A 17,531-nucleotide genomic window follows, 5' to 3' on the forward strand; every position below is an offset into this window, starting at 1 on the left:
ACAATTTGTAGAATTTTTGGTTCTTGAAATAAATGGAATAATTTTAAATTCCGGAAATTTCCAAAAGTCTTATTTTGTTTACTAAAGAATGAACATCTCGAATGAACAAATTGACATAATGTCCAGTAAATAACCAGTTCAACGATCGACTAATGCCATTTACTCTGGATAAAATATGTTTGTCATTATTCTACCATAGATCTAGTCATTAAATGGATATTATGTCAAGTTGATCACTTAGATATGATAAAACTGCGTGAGCAATAATGAAAAGCTATGGCAAAATATAGAAATCATCAATAGATGTCTCAAGATATAGCCAGATTTTTTTTCAAACTCTAAATGCAGCAATGCCCTCATTTATCTTCTCCACTTCACCTTTTGCAGACGTACAGATAAATTGTGATACATGCTCTCCTCCAGATGATACCTGAAGCTGAAGCTATGACTTCTTTGAACCTCCTCGTAGTCTTTTTTCCTTTCACTCTTTTCATCTGAATCTATTGCTGGATCTGTCATTCAGATAGTATAAAATAGTAGCTCAACTTAGTCAATAACAAGACATTAAGGAAGTATTTTGCTAAAAAAAAAATACAAAGTAAATAAATACATAAAGAATTCAAGTTTTACTGTCATATTGCGTGTACATTTGTCTGCGGATTGAAATAAATGGGACAAAATATACATTTCCCTTCATTCATGCGAAATTTTTGTCATTTTTTATTGGTTTTTTATGTTGTTTGTGTTTCAAATGAGTCAAAGTAGCTTCACTTTTCAGGATAAAAGCAGCAAGGTCATTAATAAAATTGATCAAATTCTATTATAAATAGGGACATTACAGGATACATCAGGTCTTACGAAGTTCTAGTGTCTTTACAATACACAGAGGCTTGTAAGTGGTTTGGATCCTTCTGTAATATGTTGGTTTTTGAAAATAAAATGAGCTAATGAAACTATATAGCTTCCAGATTTAAGTATCTGAAGCAGAGTTGGAAGCACTTTAGGATTCTGGACTACAAAAAATCAAAAAGCGCTTGAAATAAAATCAGGAATCATCGAAGTCAATTTCTAATAAAGCTCTAGTTGGGCTCTAGTGCGGTCGGACTCTAATTGAGTTCTAATCGAGCTCTAATTCAGTTCTAGTTTCGATCTTGACATCCGGAACTCTAAATTGAAGCAGCCACTACCTTGTTGTCCTTTTCAACTTAGATCCGAAGGTCAATTTTAAATCATTATCCTAAAACATTGCCAAAACATACCAAAATCGGACATCCCAAAGTTTTCTAATTAAAATACAATAATAAACTTATAAATAACAATATCAATCATAAAAAAGTTCATAACAAAGCTCCGCTAAGCACAAATCATCTGTCTATGAATACCTTGAAAAAAATAAAATAATTTTAATCGATTTTTAATAATCATAGGCACAGAACAGCAACAGAAGAATATTAGCAACAAATCAAGCTAGTCTTAATGAGTGGGGATGGAAAAAAGCTAGTCAAGGTTAAATATAATTTTTCCCAATTTTTATGAGCTGGGGAGGAAGCGAGTCTTCCTATATTTGAGTCAATAATAAATTTAACTATGGAAACCAAATAAACAAGTTCTTTTTTTCAGATATTTCAGGGTCTATCAAGCATATTCTGGATATTTCATTTTCCATTGAACTCTTGTAAAGTTGAGTCACAGGAAATAAAGTTGTTGTGCTGCAAAAAATTACTGGACATAAAAAAATTGTTGAGGATCTGTTTTGTGTATGGTATAAGGAATCAAGTTGAAGTTCTAAGGTAGACAAGGAGTTAGTTGTGCTGATTTAAAGTGAAGGATTTTGTTTGCGATATAAAAAATTTAAACCTTCAAGGTAAGTGAAAAATTATTTTGTAGATTTTTTAAAAATCAATAAAAATTGTAAAAAAGTTGGAAAAAAATTGTGAGAAATTTTCGAGATTTTCTTATCAAAATTATATGAATAATTCAAAATTGACTACAGAATTGCAGTCTTCTAAGCTCGACAAGAGCCTGACTAGACAATTACTAGAGTTTACTTAGAGCCTGACTTTAACTCGATTTGAGTTCGACTAGAGCTTGGCTTGAGTCCGAACAGTAGACTTGACTAGAACTCACTTAGATCTCAACTAAAGTCCGACTAAACTCGATCAATCCTCGATAAAACTCCACTAAAGATCTACCGTCGATTAGCCTAGAATTGACTAGTGCTAGACTAGGCTCAACTGGACTCAAATAGACATGACTAAACTCAACGTTATTAGACTAGGCTCGATTAGGCTCGACTAGAACTCGACTAGAAAATGATTAGAGCTCGGTTATAGCACGACTAGAGCTTGATTAAAGTCAGACTGCAGCTCGAGAGAGAAAACGAAGCGAGCTCGGCTTGAGCTGGACTAAAACTCGACCAGACTCGATTAGACTTGACTGGAATAGAGCTTGAATAAATTTCAACTACAGTTCGACTAGAATCCGCCTAATTCTCAATTTGAGTTAGACAACAGCTCGACCAGACTAAACTGGAAAAGAACAGGCATAACTAAACTCGACTAGAAGTTATTAGACTTGAATAGAGCTTGACTACAGCCTGACCTGAGTTCGTCTAAAGCTCAATTAGAGCTCGACTACAGCTACAACCACAGTCCGACTAGAGTCCAAATAGAGCTTGACTATCGACCGATTAGAACCCGACTATAGCTCAACTTAACTCGACTAAACTCAACTAGACCTCAAATTCAATTCCAAACTCTGAAATCTATCACCTAAGAAGACTAACTCAACAAAATACTATCAAAATTTCACATTACAACCTCAATAAACATTATGTCTTTCTTCCCGTCACTACCTCAATTGCCTACATTAACTGAATGTGAAGCAATTTTCGTCGTAAATTTCATTCACTTGCCAAAAACAAAAAATTGTCTCATGAAAAACAGAAAAAATATCGACAAAATATTCTCAAAAATTCACAACAAATACTCGAGAAATTTCCATAAAGTCTCAAAAATCAACAAAAAATGTCATAAATATTTCGAAGGTTGCGACTCTCGTTTGATTATTGGGGAATAGCTTATTAGACTTTCGTGATTTATTGTAAATAGTTTTCAATTTTCAAGCTTCTTCTTTTTGCATGACTTTTGGGACTTAACCTGAAATATTGAGGTGTGACCCGAGTAACACAAGTTATAAGGGTGTTCAATGGTCTTCATGAAGCTTCTAAAGCTCTTTTAAAGCTCTTTTGTTAAGACCAAATGGAAGCTGATTTAGGATAGATAATTTATGGTAGTCTGAGGCAATCAGTAAGTGACTGCCTGTGGTAATCAATAAATTACTGCCTGTCCTACACAGACTCGATTCGCAGGCTGTTTTGCAGCCATTTAGAGACAATAAGCTTTCATTTGACGTCAATTAAAGAGCATAAAAGACCAGAGTTGGCTGTTCTCGGAGAGTCGGACTCCACTTGACTCCAATCGGACTCCAAAGTCTGACTCCAGTTGTGCCTGCACTCTAAAAATCCTACGAAGTACTGTCACTCTGTAAAAGACCTTCATTGTGTATGTAGCTCGGGTTCATCTGTATCGATTTTACATGTTTTTGCTGATTTTTTTTGTTCGCGATGTCTGTAAATAACACGTGATGTGGTGGATTATTCAATTCAATGAAGCTATTAATAGATTTATAAGGAAGGATGAGTTTGGATATAGAGCAACCGAGTAGCGCAATATAGTTACAATTGCACCTATTTGGTCTTCTTTTAATTTTCAATTCAATCCTTTATTTTCAAATTCATCACAAGTCTTAAAAGCATAATTAAACCAATAAGATTAGGCAAAGCCATCATTACTACCCCGACTATAATTTCAACCAAAAATGCCACAATTGACAATCCACAAGCAATCAGCCACAAAACAAATCCGAAACTTAAGTCATCAATTGTCAGAATTTTCGGCAAGTTTTCCTCAAAAGATTCATAAATTCCATACATCAGATACGCATGGAAGTCTGGCAGGTATTGCGGTATTCCAGATGGAATCAATTTCTCCATGACATCCTCAAAAAACGGATATAAAATGCTATTTTTACGCATTCCATAAGCTAATGGAATGGCATTCATGTGGAAGTTTTTGACTAGTGTTAATGAACCTCCGCAGATGGAACTGTAGAAGCTATGCATTTTATTGGGTAGAAGAAATGCAAGCTTTGCTGATGAATTTGAGATGCTGCTACAATAGAGACCCTCGAGTATTTTAGGGCCGAATGCGAATTGAAATTTTGCACTGTGAATTAGAAAATGATCTAAGTAAGTCATTAAGAGTCGGAACCGAGTCGGAACCGAGTCAGAAAAAAGTAGGAACCGAATTAGAATTTTCCGATTTCTAGATTGAACCAAGTCAGAACTAAGTCGGAACCAAGTCGGAACCAAGTCGGAACCAAGTCGGAACCAAGTCGGAACCGAGTCAGAACCGACTCGGAACCGAGACAGAATACTTACTCTGGATGCTTGCTGTTGACTTCTCTGTACATAGTTTGATAAAGTGGTGTATAGTCCAGCAACACAATCGTGTATCCCTGTTCAATAACCTCATCCAGTGTCCTCGGTGGTGGCTTCCTCATGTCACTTGTGATAAAGTCAAACATTTTACTTTGATAGCATGTCCTCATAATTAAGCAGAACAGGACGAAGAATATCAAAATGAACCTCAAAATTGACTCTTTTGGAAGCTTTGTCTGGCTAGTTCCAAAGAGTATTCGGGCTACATTCAAGCCAGGGTTTTTGATGCCACGGCCGAAAAAGAATTTTTGGAACTTGTATGGAGCGAATTTCATCAAGGAAATAGTAACTGCAGCTATGGCAAAGACAACAGCCAACATTATCCAAGTCATGGTATCAAATGGCAGCAAAAGCTTCTCAAAATTTGTGTAGAATTCCGTCGGACTTACATGAATTCCGACTGTAATGTCCGAGAAAATTGGGGTCATGTGAGCATTTTCCAGATATTCTTGGTAAAATCCAACTTTATAGATTGTAATTTCTTGGAACATTAAGTAATTAGTTTTTGGAAATGCAAAGTATCCGTCCGAAAATTGATAATTGGCAAGGAAGTTGCCACGTTTTGAGAGAATTTCAAAAATCTCATAAGTAATTCCACTAAATGAGACATCAGGTCGTCGGACAATTTCAGGAAGCTTGTCATAACAATTGTTACTTGATTCCATTCGATCCTTACAATTGACAAATTCTGATCCATATTTGTCAATATGGAAGTAGACACTAAACTCGTCAGTGCATGTCAGCATGCAATTATTGAAATTATCAAAATTTGTGTAATTTTTGAGGATTTTGTTCCATTTTTGTGTGGATTTATTGAAGGAATTTAAGGTTCGGATGTTCTTTTGGTTGCATGAATCTTCCATGAAGAAGTCGAAGGTTTGGAACTCAATTGTGGAGTTGGTGTTGATCAGGAAGTACTCGAATGACTGGATATCCGGGATGTCTGAGGCGTAGAAGTCATCAGTTTTGATATAGAAGAGATCCACAAGATCTGGACAGTAAACGACGTATTTGAGTATTTTCGGTGTCAAATTCGACAGCTTAGCACGACTGTTCAAGCTCATTCAGTTCCTCCAGCTCATTGACCAAAATGACAGCTGAATTTTGAATGTCAATGTCCAAATTGTCTATATTTTCAAGATGATATCCAGTCACACTGCAATTCCCACCCATAATACCCAAAATCCCATCCAAAATGTCATCAAGATGTCGTGTCCTTTGTCCATACACAATCATGTCAAATGGAATTGAATTTTTGATGAAAAATTCATTGCAAATCTCGGCAATTGCTCTTGATACTGACTTAATGTCCAAATCTTCATGATATTCAACGACTGAAGCTGCAAATTTGATGAAAAAAATAAGTTTGACTGCAAATTTAATCAACTTCATTGCTGTTGGACGTGAATTGTTGTATTAAGAACTGATCTACTTGAGTCTATAGGCTGGTCTATAAATGTTCAAACATCCGGATTAAGAATGGCTTTGACGTCAATACTTTAAGGCATGTTGTACATGAAAAAATAATATCAAATTGATGTCGATCTGGAATTTTGTTATTTTGAGGAACTTTATTGATCTTTTAGAGGACATTCAGTCATTATGTTACAGAACAGACAAGGACCAAGCTCATGAGTATTCCTCACAAAAATTGAGCATGTCCAATTGATTAACACACCCAGGTGTAGCATAGGCATTCTGTGGCAATCAGTGAGTGACTTCTTGCGCTACACAGACTCCATGTCCAGACTACATGCCAGCCATTTGAAAGCAACTCATATTTTCAGGCAGCTTTGTCAATCTCACTGTAATTTCAACCAAAAACGTCGCAATTGACAATACACAAGCCATCAGCCACAAAACAAATCCAAAACTCAAATCATCAAGTGTCAAAATTTTCGGTAATTTTACTTCCAATTCCTTATAGCTTCCATACATTAAGTACGCATGTAAGTCTGGCAAGTATTGTGGTATTCCAGATGGAATCAATTTCTCCATGACTTCCTCAAAAAACGGATATAAAATGCTATTTTTATGCATTCCATAAGCAACTGGAATGGCATTCATGTGGAAGTTTTTGACTAGTGTTAATGAACCTTTACATATGGAAATATAAGAATGATGCATTTTATTGGGTAGAAGAAATGCAAGCTTTGCTGATGAATTCGAGATGCTGCTGCAATAGAGTTTTTCGAGGTTTGCATTGCTTAATGCAAATTGAACATGTGAGCTGTGAATTAGATAAAAGGATATGATTAGTTAACAGATAACCAAGGGTTTGGAATGTGACATCGATTGTCGGAACCGAGTCGGAACCAAGTCGGAACCAAGTCGGAACCAAATTAAAACCGAGTCGGAACAAAGTCGGAACCATGTCGGAACCAAGTTGGAACCGAGTCGGAACCAAGTCGGAACCGAGTCGGAACCAAGTCGGAACCAAGTCGGAACCAAGCTAAAACCAAGTCAGAACCGAGTCGGAACCAAGTCGGAACCGAGTCGGAACCAAGTCGGAACTGAGTCGGAACCGAGACGGAACCAAATCAGAACCGAGACAGATACTTACTCTGGAAATTTGATCTTAACTTCTCTGTACATAGTTTGATAAAGCTCTGTATAATCCAACAGCACAATCGTGTATCCCTGTTCAATGACCTCATCCAGTGTCGTCGGTGACGGCTTCCTCATGTCACTTGTGATGAAGTCAAACATTTTACTTTGATAGCATGTCCTCATAATTAAGCAGAACAGTGCAAAGAATATCAAAATGATCCTCAAAATTGACTCTTTTGGGAACTTAATTTGACCAGTTCCGAAAAGTATTTGAACGACATTCAAGCCAGGTGCCTGGATGCCATGTCCAAAGATGAATTTTTGGACTTTTAAAGGAGCAAATTTCATGATGAAAAAAGCCAGTGCAGCTATGGCAAAGACAACAGCCAATATTGCCCAAGTCATGGCATCAAATGGAAGCAGAAGCTTCTCATAATTTGTGTAGAATTCCGTTGGACTTACGTAAATTTCAGCTGTAATATCGATAATAATGGTTGTCATGTGATATTTATCCAAATAATCTTGATAAAATCCAGCCCTGTAGATCGTAATTTGCTGAATAATCACATAGTCACCCTTAGCAATTAAGGAATTACCAAGAAGCAACTGAAAATTTGCAAGGAAGTTGCCACGTTTTGAGATCATTTTAAAAATTTCATAAGTCATTCCACCAAATGAGACATCAGGTCGATTAAGAATATCAGCAAGTTTCACAAGACAGCTGTCCGTTTGTTCATTGCACTTGATCACTTCCGTTCCATATTTGTCAAAATGAAAGTATGCTGTATACTCGTCAGTGCATGTCAGCATGCAGTTGTTGAAATTTTCAAAATTTGTGTAATTTTTGAGGATTTTGTTCCATTTTTGGGTGGATTTGTTGAAGGAATTTAAGGTTCGGATGTTCTTTTGGTTGCAGGAAGCTTCCATGAAGAAGTCGAAGGTTTGGAACTCAATTGTGGAATTGGCATTGACCACAAAATACTCAAATGACTGAATTTCCGGCTCATCTGAGTCGTACATGTCTTTAGTTTTAACAGCATATAGATCCTTCAAATCTGGACAGTAAATGATGTATTTGAGTATTTTCGGTGATATGTTGGCCATCTTAAGATAACTGTTCAAGTAATTCAGATACTGGACATTGTTGACCAAAATCACAGCAGACATTATAATTGTATGATCCCAATTTCCTATATCAAGATGATATTCAGTAACAGGATAATTTCCACCCATAAATCTCATAGTTCCATCCAAAATGTCATCAAGATGTCGTGTCCTTGGACCATACACAATCATGTCAAATGGAATTGAATTTTTGATGTAAAATTCATTGCAAATCTCGGCAATTGCTCTTGATATTGACTTTATGTCCAAATCTTCATGATATTCAACGACTGAAGCTGCAAATTTGATGAAAAAAATAAGTTTGACTGCAATTTTAATCAACTTCATTGCTGTTGGACGTGAATTTATGTATTGAGCACTTACGTCCACAGACTGGATAATGAATGGGTGTTATCAATATGACATTTAATTCTGTGACATGTTGAACATGTAAAAATATCAATTTGATGTCTATCTTTAACTAGTTTTTTGAATAAATAATAGTCGTTGTTGCTCTCTTAGAGACCGTTGAGCTATTATGTTATAGATCAATGAACCTTATTCCAAAAATGAACAATGAAACCCGAACAGGCAATGAGCTTATGTAGGCAAGTAGCATCAAGTAAAGTAAAGAGGTCAGGAAGGGTATAATCTGAATTTTGGTACACGTTATATTAAATTGTGTAGACCTACTCGATTTTGAGGAAGTAGCTGTCATAAATGGATATTTTCCATAGAATACCTCTTCGTGTCCAACCATTGATTCTGAACTTTTTTGTTTAATTTCTTCTACCGTTCAATAAAACAAGCCACAATTTCCGTTTCATTGAGCTAGAAAACAAGCAACAAAAAAACTTTGAAAGTTTATCGAAATTGACTTGTCCTGATTTCTATTTTTCAACTTTGATCAGATTCTGTTTGCGTGCAAATTGATACTTTGTATGCCGAGCGACAGAAATGAGGAAGGATCATGAGGAAGGCCTTCTTCATTTGCGTCGTTCGGGATGTAGATCTGTATAGGTCCACTGGTCCTCAATTAACCCATCCCAACTCCAATGAAACTCACAAAATTTCTCCCAATTTTCATTCCAGTTCATCCCAACAACATGTGTTCATGCGGAGATTGCCACTCATGTCTATTGCATTCATGTCACAGCCACAGTCACAGTCACAGTCATAAATGCTGTACTGGTCTATCAACATGCACGTGTTTATCGTGCTTAACATGCAAGTATAAGTCGTGTTATGGAAAGTGTTCAAGGTGTGGATTATATCATCATAGGTAGGATCGTTGACATACAAATTGGATTGTGTTGATGTGGATTAGAAAGGGAAATTTGGAATGTTTTGGATGGGGTTGATTCTTGTATGTAGAATCTCGGGAATCACATGATGTAGAAATGTTTGAATGTTTGGCCTCAGGAGACAGTGACTATAGTCCCAATCATTAAATCCGAACTCAGACCAGAGTGTGAATGACTCTGGGACTAGTTTGACCTATCTTGGATATTTTAAGGTTGCTGACTTAGGATATCCTGATCAACGACCTATTTTGTTCAGGATACTCTTAACTTGGGCAGGATAAGGATAATGCAGGATAAGGCAAGTGGTAAGGTTAAGGCATGGAAAGTAGGACAGACTGCAGGCTGGCTTAGCATAAGGCAGAGGCTTTAGCAGAGATTTTTAGCTAGAGCTGGCTAGAATAAAGTATTCTTGGGCAAGTATAGCCGAAGGTATATAGGAAAGGGCAGGATCGTTGACAGGTATTGGATAAGACTGTATGGAAGGGTAAGGCAGAGTAGGGTAACGTAAGACAAGGTAGCGCAGGATAAGGTATCCCGGGTAAGTTAAGGAACAGCCCTTGGGATCAGCATACTCTAGCTTTATCACCCCAAACTCAACAAATCCAAAATATTCCAAATTCTCTGAATGCTTTTTTGCTTAAAAATTCAAAATTATTTGCATTTTACTAGATTTTAGACCTTAGTGTTCATCAAAGGCTTGTTACCATCTTAATTGCATGCTTATAGCTTAGTTCCAACAATTTAAAATCCTTTAAATTTACCTAAATGTTCTTATTTCCTATTTTAGACACCTCCATCATCACCATCATCACTCATGCTACAAGTGTGATCCATTATGCAGCTATTGTTGCTGCATATAACTAAGAACACCAAAACGTGCATCGAAGAACATCATTGGACGAAGTTTCACTTTATAAATTAATATTAAAAATTTGAAAGTTTAGAAATTGACGGAATTTGAAGTTGGTTTGAGGTTTTGGATGGAATTTGAGGTTAAAATTGAGGTTAAGTTCCTAAAAACCTTCAAATCAACTTCAAAATCTGAAAATTAAGCCTTTTTTTTGAAGTAGTTTTTGTTCACTTATTTTGAGTCTCTTTTCTGCGAGTTTAACTGTTGAGTTCGTGGAACAGATGATTGAGTAGATTTAAAAAATAGAAGCTGAGCCTGTTCCTCGTCTGCTTTGGGTTTAGATGAGGATTCGTGAGGTTCTGATTGCTGAATTATAAATGATATTAATGAATTAAATTATTTGGAAAATGGAAATAGAAATTAAAATTATGAACTGGAATTATGCTTTGTATTTCTGATAAGGTGAGACTCAATCTTGAATTTTAAAAGTTTTTAATTTTAAAAAAAAATTTCAAATTTTAAATTTTAAAATCTTGAATTCGAATTTGAATTTAAAAATTTAAATTTGAATTTGAAATTTGAATTTGAAATTTGAATTTGAAATTTGAATTTGAATTTGAAAAATTTGAATTTGAATTTGAATTTAGAATTTGAATTTAAAATTTGAATTTAAATTTAAAACTTGAATTTGAATTTAAAATTTGAAATTTAAAATTGAATTTGAAATTTGAATTTAAAATTTGAATTTGAAATTTGAATTTCAAATTTTAATTTGAATTTCAAATTAAATTTGAAGTAAAAATTTCATTTTTTTTAAATTTTTGAATTTTCAAATTTTTTCAATTTATTTTATTTATTTTCAGAAATATTTCAACATTTTATTCAATTAAAATTTTTAAAATACAATCTCATCTAAAAAATAATCTCCAAAATACGCTTAAAAGATTTTCTCATCAAATTGGTGCCAGACGAAGAAATTGCTGAAAATTGTTTATGTTATCAAAAAAAAACCTGTTAAAAATATTGAAAAATTCAATTTTATTGCTATTTATGTTTGACAAATTCTATTGCAGATGTTTGAAGCTTAAAAATTGTTAAAAAAAAAATGACCAAAAAATTAAGTTTAATTTAGAAATATTTCAAAAAAAATTTAAGATAGATGTAGAAATATTAATTGTTGCTTATTGCTATATGCTTCAGCATATTCTATTATTGACACAATATAGAATGTTTTAAATTAATTGCAAATGTAGGAGCACCTGAGAGAAGTCAATAAAAAGTCATGTCTTAATTGACAGAAATTGAAAATTGTGTTTTTTTATTTATTTTAATTGTGACCCTTCTACCCCAGTTCCCCTCTTCTCCTCATCCTTCACCCTATGCATTCCTCTTTAATTTTCAATCCTCAAACTCACAATCAACAGCAAAAGCCCAACCAAACCAGCAAGATCTACCAAAATCCTCTTAACTACCAAAATTGTAATTTCAATCAAAAACGCCACAATTGACAATCCACAAGCAATCAGCCACAAAACAAATCCAAAACTCAAATCATCAAGTGTCAAAATTTTTGGTAAATTTTCTTCCAAATCCTCATAACTTCCATACATCAAATAAGCATGGAAGTCTGGCAAGTACTGCGGTATTCCAGATGGAATCAACTTTTCCATGACATCCTCAAAAAACGGATACAAAATGCTGTTTTTAGATATTCCATAAGCAATTGGAATGGCATTCATGCGGAAATTTTTAACTGGTGTTAATGAACCTTTACATATGGAAATGTAAGAATGATGCATTTTATTGGGCAGAAGAAATGCAAGCTTTGCTGTAGGATCTGAAATGCTGCTGCAATAGAGACCTTCGAGTATTTTAGGGCCGAATGTGAATCGAAACTTTGCACTGTGAATTAGAAATTTCTATGAAATAGCCGAGTCGGAACTGAGTCGGAACCGAGTCGGAACCTAGTCGGAACCTTGTCGGAACCAAGTCGGAACCAAGTAGTCGGAACCGAGTCGGAAGTCAGAATCGGAACCAAGTCGGAACCAAGTCAGAACCGATCCAGAAGTCGGAACTGAGTCGGAACCAAGTCGGAACCAAGTCGGAACCGAGTCGGAACCAAGTCGGAACCAAGTCGGAACCGAGTCGGAACCGAGTCAGAACCAAGTCGGAAAAGAATCGGGAAAGTCGGAACCGGGTCGGAACCGGGTCGGAACCGGGTCGGAACCGGGTCAGAACCGGGTCGGAACCGAGTCGGAACCTAGACAGATACTTACTTTGGATGCTGACTTTTAACTTCTCTGAACAATGTTTGATAAAGTTCTGAATAATCCAGCAGCACAATCGTGTATCCCTGTTCAATAACCTCATCCAGTGTCCTCGGTGGTGGCTTCCTCATGTCACTAGTGATAAAGTCAAACATTTTACTTTGATAGCATGTCCTCATAATTAAGCAAAACAGCACAAAGAATATCAAAATGAACCTCAAAATTGATTCTTTTGGAAGCTTGGTTTGGCCGATTCCGAAGAATATTTGAACGACATTCAGACCCGGTGTTGGGATGTCATGTCCATAGAAGAAGTCTTGAACCCCAATTGGAGCAAATTTCATGCAAAAGATAGTCACTGCAGCTATAGCAAAGACAACAGCCAACAATGTCCAAGTCATGTCATCAAATGGCAGCAAAAGCTTCTCAAAATTTGTGTAAAATTCCGTTGGACTTGCGAAAATTCCAACTGAAATGTCGAAGATTGTGGTCGTCATGTGCATTGTGTCCAAATGTTGCTCGTAATATCCAACCTTAAGGATTGTTATTTTTTGAAATATTATAGACCGACTTTTGGATATCATGTATTTTCCATCATTAAATTGATAATTAGCAAGGAAGTTGCCACGTTTTGAGAGAATTTCAAAAATTTCGTAAGTAATTCCACTAAATGAGACATTAGGTCGATGAAGGATTTCCTTAAGATGATCGAAACAGTCGTCCGTTGACTCCGTTGGACCTTTACATCTGAGGATTTCCCGTTGGAACTTGTCAAGATGATAATAGACATTATACTCGTCAGAGCATGTCAGCATGCAGTTGTTGAAGTTGTCAAAATTTCGGTAATTTTTGAGGATTTTGTTCCATTTTTGTGTGGATTTATTGAAGGAATTTAAGGTTCGGATGTTCTTTTGGTTGCAGGAAGCTTCCATGAAGAAGTCGAAGGCTTTAAGCTCAATTGTGGACTTGGTGTTGATCAGGAAGTACTCAAATGACTGGATATCCCCTATATCTGAGCTGTAAAAGTCTTCAGTTATAACATCCATGAGATTCACAAGATCTGAGCAGTAAATGACGTATTTGAGTATTTTTGGTGACAAATTCGTCAGCTTAGCGACATCGTTGAAGTAATTCAGGTATACAAGATTGCTGACCAAAATCACAGCTGAATCATCAACATCAATGTTCCAATTAAGCTCATTAAAGTGATATTCAGTTCCAGTGAAATTTCCACCCAAAATCCTAAATATCCCATCCAAAATGTCATCAAGATGTCGTGTCCTTGGACCATACACAATCATGTCAAATGGAATTGAATTTTTGATGTAAAATTCATTGCAAATCTCGGCAATTGCTGTTGATACTGACTTAATGTCCAAATCTTCATGATATTCAACGACTGAAGCTGCAAATTTGATGAAAAAAATAAGTTTGACTGCAATTTTAATCAACTTCATTGCTGTTGGACGTGAATTACTGTATTAAGATTCAAGTCTATAAATGTACATACTTCCGTATTTGTAGTTCCTGTCATCAATTCTACGTCGTACATTCCGACATGTTTAACATGAAACAATCAAGTCAATGTCAATCTATAATTAGTTTTAGGAATAAATTTGAAGTATTTTTGTTTTACTTCCTGAATTCCTTGCTATAGGAGATCTAAACATGAAAATGTATGCTTGCCATGTATGAAGGACATCATTCGACCACAAAGGACATCATACATACATTCTAGATATGATCATGGCACGTGTGGATAAAGAATTGTTGGAGGTAGTCATCAAATTGACGTTAAGTTGCCTTTAGCTGGGTAAAAAGGTATTTTTTTGTCCATTAAAGTATCTTATAGTCTCCTAAAGGTGGTGAATGCGCAATATTTGTGACTTTTTGGCCCATATATCAGCTCCATATACCATCCTCACCTTCACACCGAGGATACTGTCAATCCAAGCCTCATAGTGTATCGGAGTCAAACGAGGTTCATGTTAATACAGGGTGTGTTGGTCTAACAAGTCACCATCCTTAAATACAAACTGAGAGAACCAATGAGAGAGCCAGACTGGAAGGTACGGACCTTGACTAAGGTCGTCCTTGACCAATTTTACAAGAGTGTCTGAGGATGAAGCTTCATATTGACTACATATCATAAGCATTGCAATAGAGTCATTTAGGCATTGCTGCATCGACGTGTTAACACAAAATATCAAGATAACGTCTAGTTTCCTTTATGGAGCCGTGACTTGCTGACTTGATCATATTGATGACACAAAAAGAGACAGTTGCCCGTCGATCGGAATGTTTGAATAGTCCCCCAAGGTAAGCAACTCATCTTACTCCTCAAATAACTAAAATCTAGCCTTTCTTCTGAAATAAGCCACAAATTCCAGTGAAAAGCATGGAAAAGCTGTGCATAATTCTTTAATTTTCAACATTCAATTTCGCAATCAACTGCACAAGCGCAATCAAACCAATAAAATCTGCAATAAGCCTGTTAAATATCAAAATTGTAATTTCAACCAAAAATGCCACAATTGACAATCCACAAGCAATCAGCCACAAAACAAATCCAAAACTCAAATCATCAAGTGTCAAAATTTTCGGCAAGTTTTCCTCAAAAGGTTCATAACTTCCATACATCAAATAAGCATGGAAGTCTGGCAAGTACTGTGGTATTCCAGATGGAATCAACTTCTCCATGACTTCCTCAAAAAACGGATATAAAATGCTATTTTTACGCATTCCATAAGCTAATGGAATGGCATTCATATGGAAGTTTTTGACTAGTGTTAATGAACCTCCGCAGATGGAACTATAATGATGATGCATTTTATTGGGTAGAAGAAATGCAAGCTTTGCTGATGAATTGGAGATGCTGCTGCAATAGAGTTTCGTGATAATTTCATCGATTACTGCAAATTGAATATTTGAGCTGTAAAATGAAAAGTAGATCTAATTAGTTCCAAAATTGTGTTAGAACCGAGTCAGAACTGAGTCGGAACCGAGTCGGAACCGAGTCGGAACCAAGTCGGAACCAAGTCGGAACCTAGTCGGAACCGAGTCGGAACCTAGTCGGAACCTAGTCGGAACCTAGTCGGAACCGAGTCGGAACCTAGTCAGAACCGAGTCAGAACTGAGTCGGAGCCGAGTCGGAACCAAGTCGGAACCTAGTCGGAACCGAGTCGGAACCTAGTCGGAACCAAGTCGGAACCGAGTCGGAACCAAGACAGATACTTACTTTGGATGCTTGCTTTTAACTTCTCTGTACAAAGTCTGAAACAACGATGTATAGTCCCTCAACACAATCGTGTATCCCTGTTCAATGACCTCATCCAGTGTCCTCGGTGGCGGCTTCCTCATGTCACTTGTGATAAAGTCAAACATTTTACTTTGATAGCATGTCCTCATAATTAAGCAAAACAGCACAAAGAATATCAAAATGAACCTCAAAATTGACTCTTTTGGAAGCTTGGTTTGGCCAATTCCGAAGAATATTTGAGTGACATTCAGGCCTGGTGTCTGGATGCCATGTCCATAGAAGAATTCTTGTATATCCTTGGGGGTAAATCTCATGAAAAAGATAGTCACTCCAGCTGTAGCGAAGACTACAGTCAATAATGTCCAAGTCATGGCATCAAATGGCAACAAAAGCTTCTCAAAATTTGTATAAAATTCCGTTGGACTTACATGTATTCCAACTGGAACATCAAAGATTGTTGTCGTCATGTATGTATGTTCCAAATATTCATCATAAAATCCAGCTATATAGATCTTAATATCCTGCAAAATTAAGTACTCTCCCCTTGCAATTCCATACTCTCTATGAATAAATTGATAATTTGGTATAAAATTTGCACGTTTTGATAAAATTTCAAAAATTTCATAATTAATTCCACTAAATGAGACATTTGGTCGATTAAGTACTGAATTAAGGAATCCAAAACAGTAAGTAGATAGTGGATATGGATCAACACATTTGATGACTTCCGAATTGTACTTATTAAGATGATAATAGACATTATATTCATCAGTGCTTGTCAGCATGCATCTGTTGAAATTTTCAAAATTTTGATAATTTTTGAGTTCTTGATTCCATTTTTTTGTGGATTTATTGAAGGAATTTAAGGTTTTTGTGTTCCTTTCGTTGCAGGAATCTTCCATAAAGAAGTCGAAGGTTTGCAGCTCAATTGAGGAACTGCTGTTGATCAGGAAGTACTCATATGAAATAATTCCAGCAAAATCTGTCGTGTAAAAGTCATCAGACCTAACTGCGGACAGATCCTTCAAATCTGAACAGTAAATGATGTATTTGAGTATTTTTGGTGATAAATTCATGAATCTGACATAATCATTGAGGTAGTTAAGCTGCAGGACATCACTAACAAGTATTAATGCTGAATTTATCAGTGTATGATCCCAATTGTATACACTCAGCATATATCATTGAGTATATATGAAGTTTACGTCACTTAATGTGGCAATTCCATCCAAAATGTCATTCAAGTGATGTGTCCTTCGTCCATACACAATCAAGTCAAATGTGACTTTATTTTTGGTGAAAAATTCATTGCAAATGTCCAAAATTGCTCCTGATATCAACTTATCATCCACATCACTCTGATAGTCAATGGCCGACGCAGCAAACTTGAATAAAAAAATCAATTTAATATTAATAAAAATCATTTTTTAAGGTCCACGTGCTTTGGTGTCCAAAAGTATGAATGGAATGACTTACTCTACATAAATACTTATTTTTAGGTAAAAAAATTGTCAAAAAATCCAAAGAATTAATTCGTAGAATTATTTTACAGCATGTCGGACATGACGGATATCAATTTGATGACAATCAGGAATCAATGTTCGTTCTAAATGTTTTTGAGGAAATTTGGTATGTT

At 35.8% G+C, this 17,531-nt stretch overlaps 1 long non-coding RNA gene across 1 annotated transcript; it reads left to right on the forward strand.

Moving 5' to 3' along the window:
* The first annotated feature begins 1,650 nt into the window (after positions 1 to 1,650).
* Positions 1,651 to 11,465, forward strand: LOC139091022 (uncharacterized). The gene is made up of 4 exons (XR_011544476.1): positions 1,651 to 1,864; positions 9,308 to 9,497; positions 10,307 to 10,831; positions 11,233 to 11,465. It is a non-coding gene; the product is annotated as an uncharacterized lncRNA (long non-coding RNA).
* The last annotated feature ends 6,066 nt before the right edge of the window (positions 11,466 to 17,531 follow it).

Source organism: Chironomus tepperi, unplaced genomic scaffold (genome assembly GCF_022539635.2).
Source record: "Chironomus tepperi strain 1889 unplaced genomic scaffold, CSIRO-AGI_Ctep_v1 contig_13, whole genome shotgun sequence".
NCBI lineage: Eukaryota > Metazoa > Arthropoda > Insecta > Diptera > Chironomidae > Chironomus > Chironomus tepperi.